General features: G+C 42.2%; 1 pseudogene; it reads left to right on the top strand.

Moving 5' to 3' along the window:
* LOC139083172 (U2 spliceosomal RNA) lies at window positions 1–135 on the top strand (annotated as a pseudogene).
* The last annotated feature ends 14,173 nt before the right edge of the window (window positions 136–14,308 follow it).

Below are 14,308 nucleotides of genomic sequence, written 5' to 3'. Positions count from 1 at the left end.
AAATTGCAGCCTTTTGGCTAGGATCAAGTGTAGTATCTGTTCTTATCAGTTTAATATATTAGAAATTAAAGCAGTGTGCAGCTTTCAATTTCTATGATATTTTCTAAGAGAATAATAAAAGAATGTAAAACTAACAAGATAATAGAACGGGAATGTGAAACTGAAAAAAAATCCAAAAGAAGGCAAGAAAGTAGAAAAAAGGAGGTTAGAACAGATGGGAACAAATAGAAAACAAACAGTCAGAAGGGAGGTTTAAACCTACATGGATCAATATCCACATCAAGCATAAATGGACTAAATACTACAGTGTCAGCCTGAATAAAGAACAAAACCTTATTCTATGAGACTTAAAAACAACAGACCTTAAATGTAAGGATATGGAAAGATTGAAAGTAAAAGGATGAAAAAACGCTTCTCATGCAAGCATTAACCAACAGGAAGCTGGTGTATTTCGTATCCAAAGCAGACTTTAAGGTAAGAAGCATTACTAGAGTTGGAGGGATATTTCACAGTGAGGAAAGCTTCATTTTACCAGGATTATGCAGTCAACTTGGAGGTTCGTAAAGCAGCTCAGACACACTGCCCCGGCCCTGCCTCACCTTGATGATGGCCCAGGAAGCTAATTCTGTCAAGAGGCACCAGACGTGAAGTAAGTACTGGAGGATAAAGTGTGTGTGCATGTGTGTGGGTGTTTAGGGGAAGACACAAGGGATGGAATAGTAGCATTCAAAAGGACAAGAAATAGAACGTAATGCTTTCTTTTTATAAATAAATGCTGGTTCTGGATGCCCCCCCCCTTTTTTGGGTCAGCATCATTAAGAAATGTTATTAATAATAGATCGCATTTACAAATGCTTACCATTCTAAGTGCTTTGAAGGTGTTAATTCATTTAATCCTCACAACAACCCTAGGAGATAGGTATCTTTATTACCTTCTCTATTTCACACATGGAAAAACCAGCACCTGGCAGAGCAGGATTCAAAAAAAGGCAGTCCCTTGCCAAGGTCCCTGCTCTGAACACTATGCAATGCAGCATCTGGATTTTACAGTTTGTCTGACTTTTTGGATACATATGATCATACCTCTCATGAACTGTCTCTTCCACTTCGATGACGCTAGGTTGTCATGGAAATTCTCTGTGCACAAGGGGTTAGAGAGGAGCATGAGCAGGAATACATGTTTATTGGGGGTCTGCTACGGACCCAGTACTCATCTAGGGATGTCATAACAAACTTAAATGTGGCTATTATTAGCTCCATTCTAAAGATGAGGAAAATAAGCTTCAGGGACATTCAGAGAGTGAACAAGTCACACTGAATAAGAATAGAGAAGGGATTCTCTCCTGGTCCCACTCCAGGGCCTCTTCCGCATAAACCACATTGGCTTGTCATGCTACGAAATTAGAGTAAGCTAATTAAGTCTTGGCATGTTGCTCCTTCAAGATTGTTGACCTCTGCTAAATTATTAGTTAACCCCCCAGTAGCTGTGACAGGAGAGGCAGGGATAGTATCGTTGCACTTATTATTTTTAGCACTAGGTGGTGGTGTAACCCCATGTATCTTTATCGCTGCGCGCCTCAGAGGAAGTTTCCTTCAGCGCTTGGGTGCCCTGGAGGGCAGGATTCTACTTCACGGTAGGTGAGAAGGCAGAGAAGAGAGGGACCCCTCTTTTGGCCCTGACATTCTGGTCCTTGATTCTAAACTCTGGGAAAGCTGGAGACTGTGGCCCCCGTCAGCTCCAGGATGTGCAGTTCTGACCGCCTGCGCTTCTCTCAGTCTCGGGTTGAACTCCCGGCTCCACCAAGCCCTGCAGAGTACTCTTGGGCACACATATACCCACAACGGGGCTCCCCTACCTCAGAAGTCCCTGTGAGTGAAGCGAGGTTTCTGGGTATCTAGGAGCTCGGCACTGCGGTAGATGCTCAGGAGACCTCCGATTTTAAAACTCAGTAATCCTGGTGGGCTGCAGTCCTGCCCTGCTCAGCCACATTCCTAGCCTCCTCCTGCCCCCTCTGGGGACTTGCTTGAGGTTACAGAATCGTCTGCGATTAGAACTCATATCAAGGCTTTTCTGACACGCTGGCAACTACCTAAAGAACAGCCTTTAATAAAACTGTTTGGGGAGATTGTCATAAACTCGATGGGTTTAACTGTTTGACTCTTCGAAAGTGTTAAGGGCGTGAAAGGGTACCGAGGAACTGCCCAGATTGGAGACACGGCAACTAAATGCAGCGTGGGGTCCTGGACCAGAAAAAGGACATTAGTGGGACAATTGGTGGCATTTGAATATAGTCTGTAGATCAGTTAATAGCATTGCTTCAAAGTTAATTTCTTGGTTTTGATCATTGTCCTAAGGCTGTGTGAAATGTTAACGTCTGGGGAAGCTGGGTGAAGAGTGTACAAGATTTCTTTGTACTATTTTTGCAAGACTTTTGTGGTCTGAAATTATTTCAAAATTGAAAGTTCAATAGGAAAAAATTTTATAAAAACATTACCTTAACATTATTATGGAATATTTCAACATACAGAAAAATATAGAGAATAAGAATAACCACTTGTCCAGGTGACTCCAGGGTGCTGTGGGCGGTGCCAGAGAAGGGGGTGGGGCCTGAAGGAGCTAAGCATCATTATCTCATTCTCTTTCTGTGCCCAGGGTTGCCTCCAGGTGGTTGAATGAGACCATTAGTTTTCAGGCAAGGACCATTTAAATTTTTGACAGCCTCTACTTTAGGCCAAATTAGCAGAAAATCCACTGTTAAGACCACAGAATTTGATAATGAGATAGCTCCTATACCTTATGCTTTACTTAGCAATTCTCATGGGAGGTATTTTTCTTCAGTTCTCATCTTTTATTACAGGGATTTAATCATGACTGGCTAAAACATATGTATAAAAATGGCCTCAATTGCTTAATGTTTCCTTTGACCTTTTTCTTTAACATTCTAAAAAATGAGCTTTTAATTTTAGACAGTTGTAGATTTACAGAAAAAATTGCAATGATAGTAGAGAGTTCCCATATACCTTGCACCCAGTTTTCCTTATTATTGGCTTACGTTAATATGGTACATTTCTTGCAATTCATAACCAGTATTGATATATTTTTAGTAACTATATTCCATACTTTATTCAGATTTCCTTAGTCTTTACCTAATTTCCTTTTTCTGTTCCAGAATCTCCTCCAGGATATCACATTAAATTTAAATTTAGTTGTCACGTCTACTTAAATGACTCTAGGCTGTGACAGTTTCTTAGACTTTTTTTTAATGACTTAACAGGTTTTCTTTGTTTTTTTGAGGAAGATGGCCCAGAGCTAACATCCACGCCCATCTTCCTCTACTTTATACGTGGAATGCCTGCCACAGCATGGCTTGGTAAGCAGTGCATAGGTCCGCGCCGGCATTGAAACCCGTAAACCCTGGGCTGCTGAAGTGGAGTGTGAGAACTTAACTGCCACGCCACTGGGCTGGCCCCGATGGCTTGACAGTTTTGAGGAGTACTGGTCAGGTATTTTGTGGGATGTCCCTTATTTGAGATTTGTGTGATGTTTTTCTCATGATTAGACTGGGGAAGAGCACAGAAGTAAAGTGCCGTTTTCCTCACATCATATCAAGAGTACGTGCTGTCAACATGGCTCACCACTCTTGCTGTTGACCTCGATCACCTGGCTGAGGTAGTATTTGCCAGATTTCTCCTCTGCGAAATTACTCTTGTCTCCTCACTTTCCTATACTGTGCTCTTTGGAGGGAAGTCACTGTGTGCAGCCCACACTTGAGGTGGAGGGAATTCTCTATCACTTCAAGGACGCATATCTACATAAATTATGTAGCATTCTTCTGCATGGGAGATTTGTCTCTTCTCTCCCATTTATTTATTTTTTCAAACATTTATTTATTTCAGTACGGATTCAAGGATATTTATTTATTTTACACTTTGGGTTTTAATCCAACACTACTTCATTTTGTTGCTCAACTTGCTCTAGCCTTGACCCGTGGGAGGGCTTTCTGTTGGCTGCTGTGTCCCTTTGACACACTTCCATTGTTGAGATTTTTCTCCTGAACATTCCCTTACCTCCTGGCGTAACAAGGTGCTCCGGGTCCATCTCGTGTATTTTCTACCCCCCTGCCTAGAATCAGCCATTTCTCCCAGGAACTCTTGGGCGATATTTGTTTCCTCGACTGCAGTCAGGATTTTCTCATGAGGGAAGCTTGCTGATGGCGTGATAGCAAACAGTCAAGTACTAATTGATACCAGGAATATTAATTGCATCTTCTAGATCTTGCATGTAGAAGGCAATAATTTAAAAAATGATGAAAGAAGGAATATGAGAATTCACCCAACAAATACACTGTTCACCTAGAATGAATACGATTTTTGTGTGCTTAAAGATATCCTCTTCAGTTTTATTCTTTTAGGGTTTTATTTTTTTGTAGGAAAGGATAAAATAGGTAAGACAGGAAGGGGTGGGAGCATTGGAGAGTCATTCTTGGGACCAGCCACTCTCTCTGTCACTGACCTCATGGAGCTAAGGCTATGACGTCACTTCTTTCTGTGCATCTGTTCTACTTTCCTCTCACTACACACTTGCTTAGTCTTTCCCTCTACTCGGTCCTCTACTCAGTATATTGTTTCTGTTCTCATAGGTTCTGTTTCTTTTTGTTTCTGCTTCCTGATAACCTCTGCCTGCCGTGACTCTTTTCTTTCTGATTCTGCTTCATGGCTTGGTTCTACACATCCTTTCAGTTTCACCTCCTGTTGATGACTGCTAGATTCTTACCTTGTTTCCCATTCCAAATTCCCGAGAGAAGGTACATAACTGGCTCAACACAAAGTTTCTTGCCAGACAATTGTGACACAGCATGTCACAAGCCAGCATATGAATTGGCTGCCAGGGGTTAGTGCCAACCTGGTTCCATCACCTGTGGCCTGGGAGTGAGGGAGGATCAGTCTCAGGGTTCACTTTGTCCTGTCGCTTCAGCAGAGGCTCCAGCATGAATCTTATTTAGAAGGGGCTCTGGGCACGGTAGGCCCTCCTTCTGCTTCGCCTATTTATTGGGCTTGGTGGAGGAGCAGCAAGAAAGCCGGAGCAATGGTAGTTCAAGAGATCTGAAGAGGATCAGGAGCGCCCAGTACTTTGGTCATAATAAAACCAATATTTGCCCAGCACTCTCGAGTTTGCTAAGCACTACATAATCGTGGTCTCATTTTGTGCATGTCTCTGCAACACTTATTGCACTACATTGTAATGGCCTCTTTCCTTGTCTCCTTCAGGCACACCACAGGCAACCCGAAGGGACCACGCCCAGTTATCGTGATGTCCTTAGTACTGACCCTACAGCTAATATTCTAGAAATATTTATTAAATGTAAAAATTACAATTGATACAACGTCTTTGAGGCTCTGACAGTTGTCAGGCCAACTGAGAAAACTGAGGCTCAATTAAGTTACGTGAAGTAATCGGAATAAACCACCGGGCTCCTTGTGGCCCACTCCTTTTACGAAGTTGCATTCAGAGAGAACCCAGTTTGAATCTCTTTTACTTACCATCATGCTGAGTTCCCTCCATTCTCCCTTCCCCTTCCAGAATTAAACAGTCAGAAGTCACTACTGGGTGTCCTGGACCCTCTGGGTGCTCTGAGTCAGTCTCGAATGGCTGTGGGTACCCCATGCTCCTCTCAGAGGGCAGTGAAGGGCAACCCTTGGGAGTGTGGCACTTCAGTCATCTTTACTGATTTCCTTGTGAGTAAGCTCCAGTGAATAAAAGTCATCACCTCATTAAATCAGCTGGTACCTGGAAGATTTATGATGGGGATGTTATCCCCTGCCTCCAGGCTGGGATGAGGGTTAAGAGCAGTTTTGAGGTGGAGTGGGAACGACAAGCTTGGGTTTGGATATGCTGAATTTGAGGGCTATGGGAGGAGGAGCAGAAGACAGACTTCCGGGTGCAGGCGTCCAGCAGACAGGTTCGGATGCAAGACTGGGATTTGAGAGGTGGGCTGTGCAGGATGTGGATGCGGAGGTGCTCATGGAGAAGCGGTAAGTGAAACTGGTGCCGCCGATGAGATCCCTGGTAAGTAATTTAAGAGGTTATTATTTAATAATAATATTTATGTATTAAAGTACAAAACTGCCTTTGTAATTAACTTAGAATAAAGACCTCAGAGAAGGTTAGGTTTTGCAGTACCCCAGACTCTTAGGGAAACGATCACTTGTTTCTCTGCTAAGCACATATGTACACCTTGCTTCCCTCTGCTGCCCCCTCCTTGTTTTGTACCAGCTAGACTGTGTCTGGTTCTTTTCCTACAGTGCCCCCAGGGCACCTGGTCCACACTGGGCATCCACATGCAGAAAGATGCCATTGCCTCACATTTAATAGTAGTGAAAAATCGAAAACAATATAAATGTCCAAAAAAGGACATGGTTTGGTAAACGAGGGTGTAGTCACTTGAGGGAATGTCATACGGCCTTCCTATAAGGTGGTTGTAAAGACTATGTTGTATTTTCAAAAATGCATATGGATTTTCTTAAATAGTTGACTTCTCATGTATTCTTTCTGTTTATTTTCTTCTTCTCCCCAAAGTGAAGTGCCCCAGTACATAGTTGTATGTTCTAGCTGCCGGTCCTTCTGGTTGTGCTATATGGGATGCCACCTCAGCATGGCTGGATGAGCAGTGCTGGGTCTGCGCCCAGGATCCAAACTGGCAAAACCCTGGGCTGCCAAAGCGGAGTGTGCGCGAACTTAACTACTTGGCCATGGGGCCTGCCCTCGTGTATTCTTTCTTAAGAAGCTACTGAAGGATGTGTTTCTGGCAGAAAAAACAGACAATAGAAAAGACTCTCAGGACTCCAGACATTGGAGTTAAGAGTTACAGACTTTAAAATAACTATACTTACTACATTCAAGGAATAATAAAATATAAAGAGTAAACCAAAAAAGAAAGAAAGAAAGGTAAGGAGCCATGGGATAAGGAGATTCAATAGCAGAGAGAGGTGAAGGGAATCCCAGGGTGATGATGAAGGAAGACCCCAGGATGGCAGCCATCTGCAGACATAGAAGGCTGCCACTGTTTGTTGAGAACTGTGAATTCCAAGATCTTTGCTGACTTAGTGCCATCCTTATGCCCTTGGGACTAAATGTCTGGGCGAGACTGGCCCAGATTCTTCTCAGCACTTGGCTTGCGTTGACTACGTACCATTAAAGTTCCTGCACTCTCTCTTCACCTCGATGCTTGCATTAGCTTTAAGCTACTCCTAAAGACAGAAGATTGCTGTGAATTCAGAAGGAAAACTATAGAGCTGCCTCCCCCCTCTGAAGCTATTTCTTTTTTTTTTTTTTTTAAAGATTTTATTTTTTCCTTTTTCTCCCCAAAGCCCCCCGGTACATAGTTGTGTATTCTTCGTTGTGGGTTCTTCTAGTTGTGGCATGTGGGACGCTGCCTCAGCGTGGTCTGATGAGCAGTGCCATGTCCGCGCCCAGGATTCGAACTAACGAAACACTGGGCCGCCTGCAGCAGAGCGCGCGAACTTAACCACTCGGCCACGGGGCCAGCCCCTCTGAAGCTATTTCTGACGGACATCTAGTACCTGGTCCAAATTATAGTTCTGTCAAAGGCACCAAACTTGTTGATCCTTATGATTTCCAAGACTCGCTCATGACCTTGCCCATTGACATCCCCACAAATGGCTCTTGCAAGTTCTCAGGAAAGCTGAAGCCAGACCGTGACTCACACACTTTGTTCTTATCTTTTCTCAGGAGCCTTTATTTAATAGTGTCAATATTATCCTTTTCTCATGCAGTTAGGTTTGTGCTTCCTAGTCAATTTTTTTTTAACTATAAAGAAAAGCAAGGGCGTGATTAACACAAAAGTCAGGAAGGGGTTATCTCTTGGGGAAGGGGACTGTGGCACAGGCCATGTCCAATGGGCAGCACTGTTTGGGTATAAAGGAAGGACACATCTGCCACCCTCCTGTATAGTAAAGTTGAGGCCATATGCCCGTTCTCACCAAAGGGAGCAGAGATGTGTCACTTGGGAAAGGCAGTTAAAAGCAGATATGAGTTCTCCATGCCCTCTCGCCTATTTGTCACACTTGACTAGAAGCAAGAAAACTCCAAGATGGTAGAATTATAAGATGGAAGCAATCTTAAGTCTTAAATTACTGTTGGAGGTGTCAAGGAGAGTTTCTTAGCCTGCATGGACTGTGATATGAATGAGATGTGTGTGTGTGTGTGTGTGTGTGTGTGTGTGTGTATTTTAAGCTAATGAGACCATGAGGTCTGCCTGTGGCTGCTACAATATGCTAAGAGGGCATCTAGGGTATTCATAATATTTTATTTTTTAAACTGGGTGATGGGTACGTGGGTGTTAACTTTATTATTATTATTTAAACTGCATATATTTTGTATACTTTTCTGTATGTACAGTACATTCCATGATAAACATTTGAAGTCACCCTCTTTTGTACATTATGACCACGTTAAATTGAAGGTTAATTGATCTTGTTAATTGAACAGGTTATGTAGGAATATAAATTGGAGGAGTGTTTTGAGAAATTTTTTCACCATATGTCTTAACAACCTAAATATTATCCTTTGATTCAATAGTTCCACTTCTAAGAAGTGGACTTCTGGAAATAATCCTAAATGTTGGAAAAGTTTTATGCAGAAAGATGCTCATTGCAGTATTATTAATAGTAGTAAAAAATGGAGGGAAAAGAGCATGGTTTGTTAAAGTAGAGTGCGTCCATGCAATGGAATGTCAGACAGCTTTTCTAAATGATAGTTGTAAAGACTATGTTGTAACCACCAAAAATGCATCTGATAGGCTAGATGAGAAAGATCAGAATACAAAATTTTGTCTATTGGATAAGTGTAACCATGTAAAAAAAATTGTGAAACAAAAAGCTCCGTGCCTAGCTTCTGCTAAGTCCATCCTACGCCTAAGTGAAAAACAATAGTTTAGCCATAATCCAATATATATACCTTATGTTTAGGAGGGAAATAGAAAACGTGTTTGAAATCATTGATGAGATCCTTTTCTTCTAGATTAATTTTAAAAATTCAAACACAGATTTAATAAATCTGATTCCATTCAGTGATACAGTTGGAAGACTTGGACACATTTGTGTGTGAGGATGGAGGAGGGAAGAATGAAAAGGCAGGGTTGTGAAGGGAATAGGGACAAAGTTCATCACCGTCCAGCAGATAGAACTGTAACAAATAGCAGTGTTGAACTATCTGTCAAATGAGCGAGAGATGACCTCTCAAGTTTCTCTCATTGTGTCTATGACCTTGCATTTCGTCATCTGAAAAGAAATTACAAGATGCTATGTTGTTATAATGCTCCTTTGTTCAGAAGGCTTTCCAGTTATCAAGGCTTTTTCATGAAGGCAGAAGACTCGGATGAAAATGTCACTTTCTAAGAAGGTGGCCAAAGATACCTTCCTTACTCTTCTCTTTTCCCACTGAAAGGCCAAACCACCCTTCCTTACCATGCTAAGTCCTTCACTATCTGTTGCTTACTCTCTCCGTTAAGCCACCACGTTTAAAGCAGTATGACTTTTTACCACTTCGCAAAGGTCTTTAATTTCCTTGCAACTGTTTCTCTTTGGAAGGCTGCCAGGGTGATGGAATCTTATATCACAGACACAGAAACAAAGAAAGATACAAAATACACACACACGGATACACACACACAGATAGAAAAAGGAGGTAAAAATGTCCATGATGAACTCACGTATTTTGAGGAAACCTCTAATCTAATGAGAATGGATTTTGTTGAGAAGATTGTACATGAGCAATTAATTATTCATGGCAGAGACATCATTAGGATTTCATTTTGTTTAAAGGCCTCTAAGTGACTTAGGCAATTGGGTTAAGCTAGAGAAGAATTTCAAGAATGAGACAAGGGAAAGCTTTTCATTATATTGACTTTTTCTAATATTTTCAAGATAGTTATTATGACTTGGCACATAAATTACACTCTAACTAAAAACCTCCAATGGTTTGCCTGGGCAAGAGTCTCCACATGGGTGGATCGTGGGACCAGTATAGTTCAGATGGATGCAGATTGACAGAGATTTCTGAAAGGATTAGGAAATTTATTCCAGAATTCTATAATAACTCAATTTGGCTTTTTCATTACTTTGAGAGTGTGAGGAGTCTCCTTGAAATGACAATGGGATTTGTGCAACCTTTGATATTTGCACTCAGTCCTTTTTCCAGGGTCCTAAGTAAGTGTGAAGTAAGATACTTTAATAAAAACCTTGGAGATCTGGAGTATTAAAGGCCTATTGCCTGCGCATCTTAAAGGCGAACATCTGAAATTGGTATCAGGTTGAGATTTCAATGTGGGATTCATTCTCAGTATAGAGTTGGAGGTATAGGGAAAATTTATGGAGAGGCATTGCATACAGGATCGATTTCAAGGGCCACTTAAGAAATGTGAGTTGAATTAATTCAGGAGTACTTGTCTGTTTTCTCTATGTTTGTGTTCCAAGAACCCAGGACAATGTGTAGCGCATAGTAGGTGCTCAATAAGTATTAGTTGTTGAGAAGTTTTAAGGTTTAAATAGTAAATCAGGGCATGTCTGTGTGGGCAACATCACACCAACCAGGGATCACGGTTGGGAGGTCGGATTAATAAAAGAGAAAACCTTTTCCCTGTCTGGGAACTAAATAGCCCTGTAACACCTTTAGGATAATAAAGTGTTAGGTTTAGCACCCTAGGCCTGCAGGGTGGAGCGGTAGGGAGGAAAGAGCTGCAGAGGTGGAGCAGGAAGCTCTGGGGCTGAGGTTTGAGCTGGGTCCTGGGTCCAGGCAGACACAGCAGCAGCCGCAGCAGCCACCATATGCAAAGATCGACTTCAATAAGCAATAAATGCAACAAATAAGTAAGTTATATACATAGTAGAAGGTGATAAGTGTTATAGAAAAGTTTTTTAAAATAGCAGTATGCCTCATGATTTCATTTACAAAAATCTACTTTACACATTTTCAGAAACTCGTCTCATGGAAAAACAACAGATTCCCTTATCTTTACACATTCCAGCAACAAATTTTTATCACCACTGCTTAACCGATGATGCTATCAAGCCACCATGGACATGGCTTTTATACAGTGGTAGCTCTAATTTTTCAGCAGCGGAGAAGGTCTCCCAGCAGCTCCCTTATTTTAATATCACAACTAACAACTGATGTATGTGTTTATCTATCTTGGCCTCTCTGTACCTCTGTGTTACACAGAGTGGCGAGATGGCATGCCGTTTTCTTAACTTGACACATACCACAGCCAGAATTCCACAACATGGTTTACACAGTTTACAGCTAAATGTTTAGGCCTTGAGAACAGGCCTTCCTCTCTCGAAATCAAATACTTTGCTTTCAACACTGCTTCCTTCATGCGGGTTGAAGAGAAGTCTTGCCCCTGAGGTTGGCTCCAGGGCTCTGGCCCTGAGGGAAACACAAGCACTGGGATGAAGCAGAGGCCAGGGCAGAAGGAAATGTTTCTTCTCTGAGCTTAGCTTGCAGCCAAACTGAGAGAATTTGTTTTCATACCAACCAGACACATTCGTGCATATGGGAAGGGAGACTAGTGTTTGTGATTGAGTCTCAAGATGCTTCCACCCTGACCTGGTTTCTTTTAGCCTGTTAGTAACTTGTGGTTCTTGCCTCATAAGTCCTAAGAATTTTAGGATTCTGGCAGTCAGTAATAGCTTACAGTAAAGATTTGTTTTCTTGATCCTTTATTGGGAAAAATAGAATTAGCTGAGGCGCATCACTTCCTTTATCTCTATCTCATACAATCCTTCCCACCGTCCACAGTATAGTATGGAGGTAGCTGTAGGTGTTTTTTTTTCTCCTTTACTCATTCAAATCTAGGAAGCACATTAGTCAGAAGGTTGGACACCAAAGCTCTTTTCTCTGAGCCCCCACAGAATAAACTAGAGGATTTGTGCATTGTTCTAATACTGTTGTTTCCTCCACCAATTTAATTCCATTTTTACATGAAAGAAAATGCTTGATGGTATCTGGACGGAAGGAGATCAGTGCGATACAAATTCTTTGGAAATGTGTGAGTGGCGTGCATTAAGACGCTGGGTTCCCATCTCATTTGCCTTTGGCTTGTGCGCACTACAAGTAAGTAACCTGCAAAGATGCTGGGGGAGGACACCCCAGCCAGGAGCTCCAAATGCTATTCCCACATTAGGATTAGTAGGAGGCACAGGGCCAACGTTTTATCTTCCAACTACTATTGAGATTCTTCAATTTGTGGGAGAAAACAAAAATAAATCAAAATAATGGTATAGTTCTAATTTTTCCTTTGAGAAAAATGACGTCAGACAAAATGGTACCTTTAAGCCAGGCAGACTTGCCGAAATATCACCAGAGCCACTGGCAGATAGGCCCGCAGTAGGGGCTTTCGCTCAATGGGGTCAATTTTTGGATGCTAAATTCTAGTTCCATCCCAGGTATACTTGGCTTCTGCCATTGGCTTGGTCTCGCAACATCAGCCCCACTTTTGCTGCATAGACTTTGTGCTTGAACTTTGGTTCTCCAACTTTGACTCTCAGACAGCCTAAGAACTCGAGTTCTGGCCTTTTCCTCTCCTGATTGTTTCAAGTAGACTCAGCCTAGGGTCTGAGGATCCAATACCCACTGGGCTCTGGTCAGGCCACCTGAGTATTTGGATTTCAAACAATGGAAGAGCAATGGTGATTCCTAACCACCAGGACTGTGGTGGTTGTGAAGTGACTCTGAATGTGCTGAGAAGTCTTGTTCCTTATCTGCAGCCTGAGGTCACAGTCACCAGCCTTCGCTTGAAGCCCCACCTATAGGTTGGAAGGATCATCCTTTGCTTAGGAGCGAGACCAAAATTTTCATACCTTCTGTGGTAGGCAGGATAACGGCCTTCCCAAAATGTCCACGTCTGAATCCCCAGACCCTCTGACTCTGCTATGTTGCACAGCAAGGAGGAACTAAGGTTGCAGAAAGAATTAAGTTGCTCACTAGCTGATCTTAAAATTGGGACATCATTCTGGATTATCGAGATGGGACTAATGCCAATTCAAGGGTCCTTTAAAGTGGAAGAGGGGGGCAGAAGAGGGGGTCAGAACCAGAGAGAGATTCAAAGATGATATGCTGCTGGTTTTGAAGAAGGAAAAGACCATGAACCAAGACACATAGAAATGTAAGTATCCTACACATAGGAGGCCTCCAGAAGCTGGAAAAGGCAAGGCAGTGGATTCTCTCCTTGAGTCTCCAGAGGAAACACAGCCCTGCAGACACCTTGATTTTAGCTCCGTGAGACCCATTTCTGACTTTGTCTTCCAGAACTATAAGATAATAAATTTGTGCTGTTTTAAGCCACTAGTTTGTGGTGAATTAACCCTAAACCTAACCCTAACCCTAACCCTACGATAGGGATCAGCCAGCAATAGGGAACGAATACACCCCTCAGCCACAAAAAACTCCTTTCTGTTCCATGATGAATTTTCATCATCTAAAAAAAATCCGTTCTTATACATATATGGTTAAACTGCTTAAAATGCTGGGAATATTGAATAAAAATACAACTTTCTGCACATCCCAAATTCAATCCTTAAATGAAAATGTTAAATATGAAAGTGTTTGCTCAAACTATATCGACATTTCAGAGAGTTTTGAGACAAATTTCCTGATAAAATGCACACTCTCTCCAGAAGTGTATAGACTGACGTTTCCATGAGCCCTCGCTGATACTCACTACTGTGAATTTATATTTTTAAATCTTTGCCAATTGTTAGATGAAAAGTTGTTTTTCACGGATACAATAAATATTCATTGAGGAGTACTTTGTGCCAAGCACTCCACTGAGCAATGTGTTACTTTAATTTGAAAATGTTGTTTGCTGAGATGGAACATTTTTTCATAAACTCAATATTGCATATACATATATGTTTTCTATATCTAAAGCTTGCTCTGGCTGTGATGAAACAAGTGAACAGTGGGAGGGGACTGGGGGCCAGAAATGAGGACAGGGGCTCCCTCTGGAGGCTATAGCAATAGCGCAGGTGGCTGCTGAGGGTGGCTGGGCTTGGGGCGCATGGTGGAGATAAGAGGACAGGTTTGGGATGTACTGTGGAGGTAGAGCTAAGAGGACTTGCTAAGAGGAGCTAAGAGCTAAGTGGTTTGCAAGGGGACTGTGAGGGAAAGAGGGGAACCAAGGGTGACTGCAGGGATTTTGGGTTGAGCAATGGAGTGGATGGTGGCATAATTTCCTTAGATGGGAAGACAGGATGGAACAAAGTGTGGAGTAGAGAAAGGTGAATTAAG

The sequence above is a fragment of the Equus przewalskii genome, chromosome 4 (genome assembly GCF_037783145.1).
Source record: "Equus przewalskii isolate Varuska chromosome 4, EquPr2, whole genome shotgun sequence".
Taxonomy (NCBI): Eukaryota; Metazoa; Chordata; class Mammalia; order Perissodactyla; family Equidae; genus Equus; species Equus przewalskii.
The sequence above is the reverse complement of the archived record's forward strand: the minus strand, read 5'-3'. Positions and strand labels throughout refer to the sequence as shown.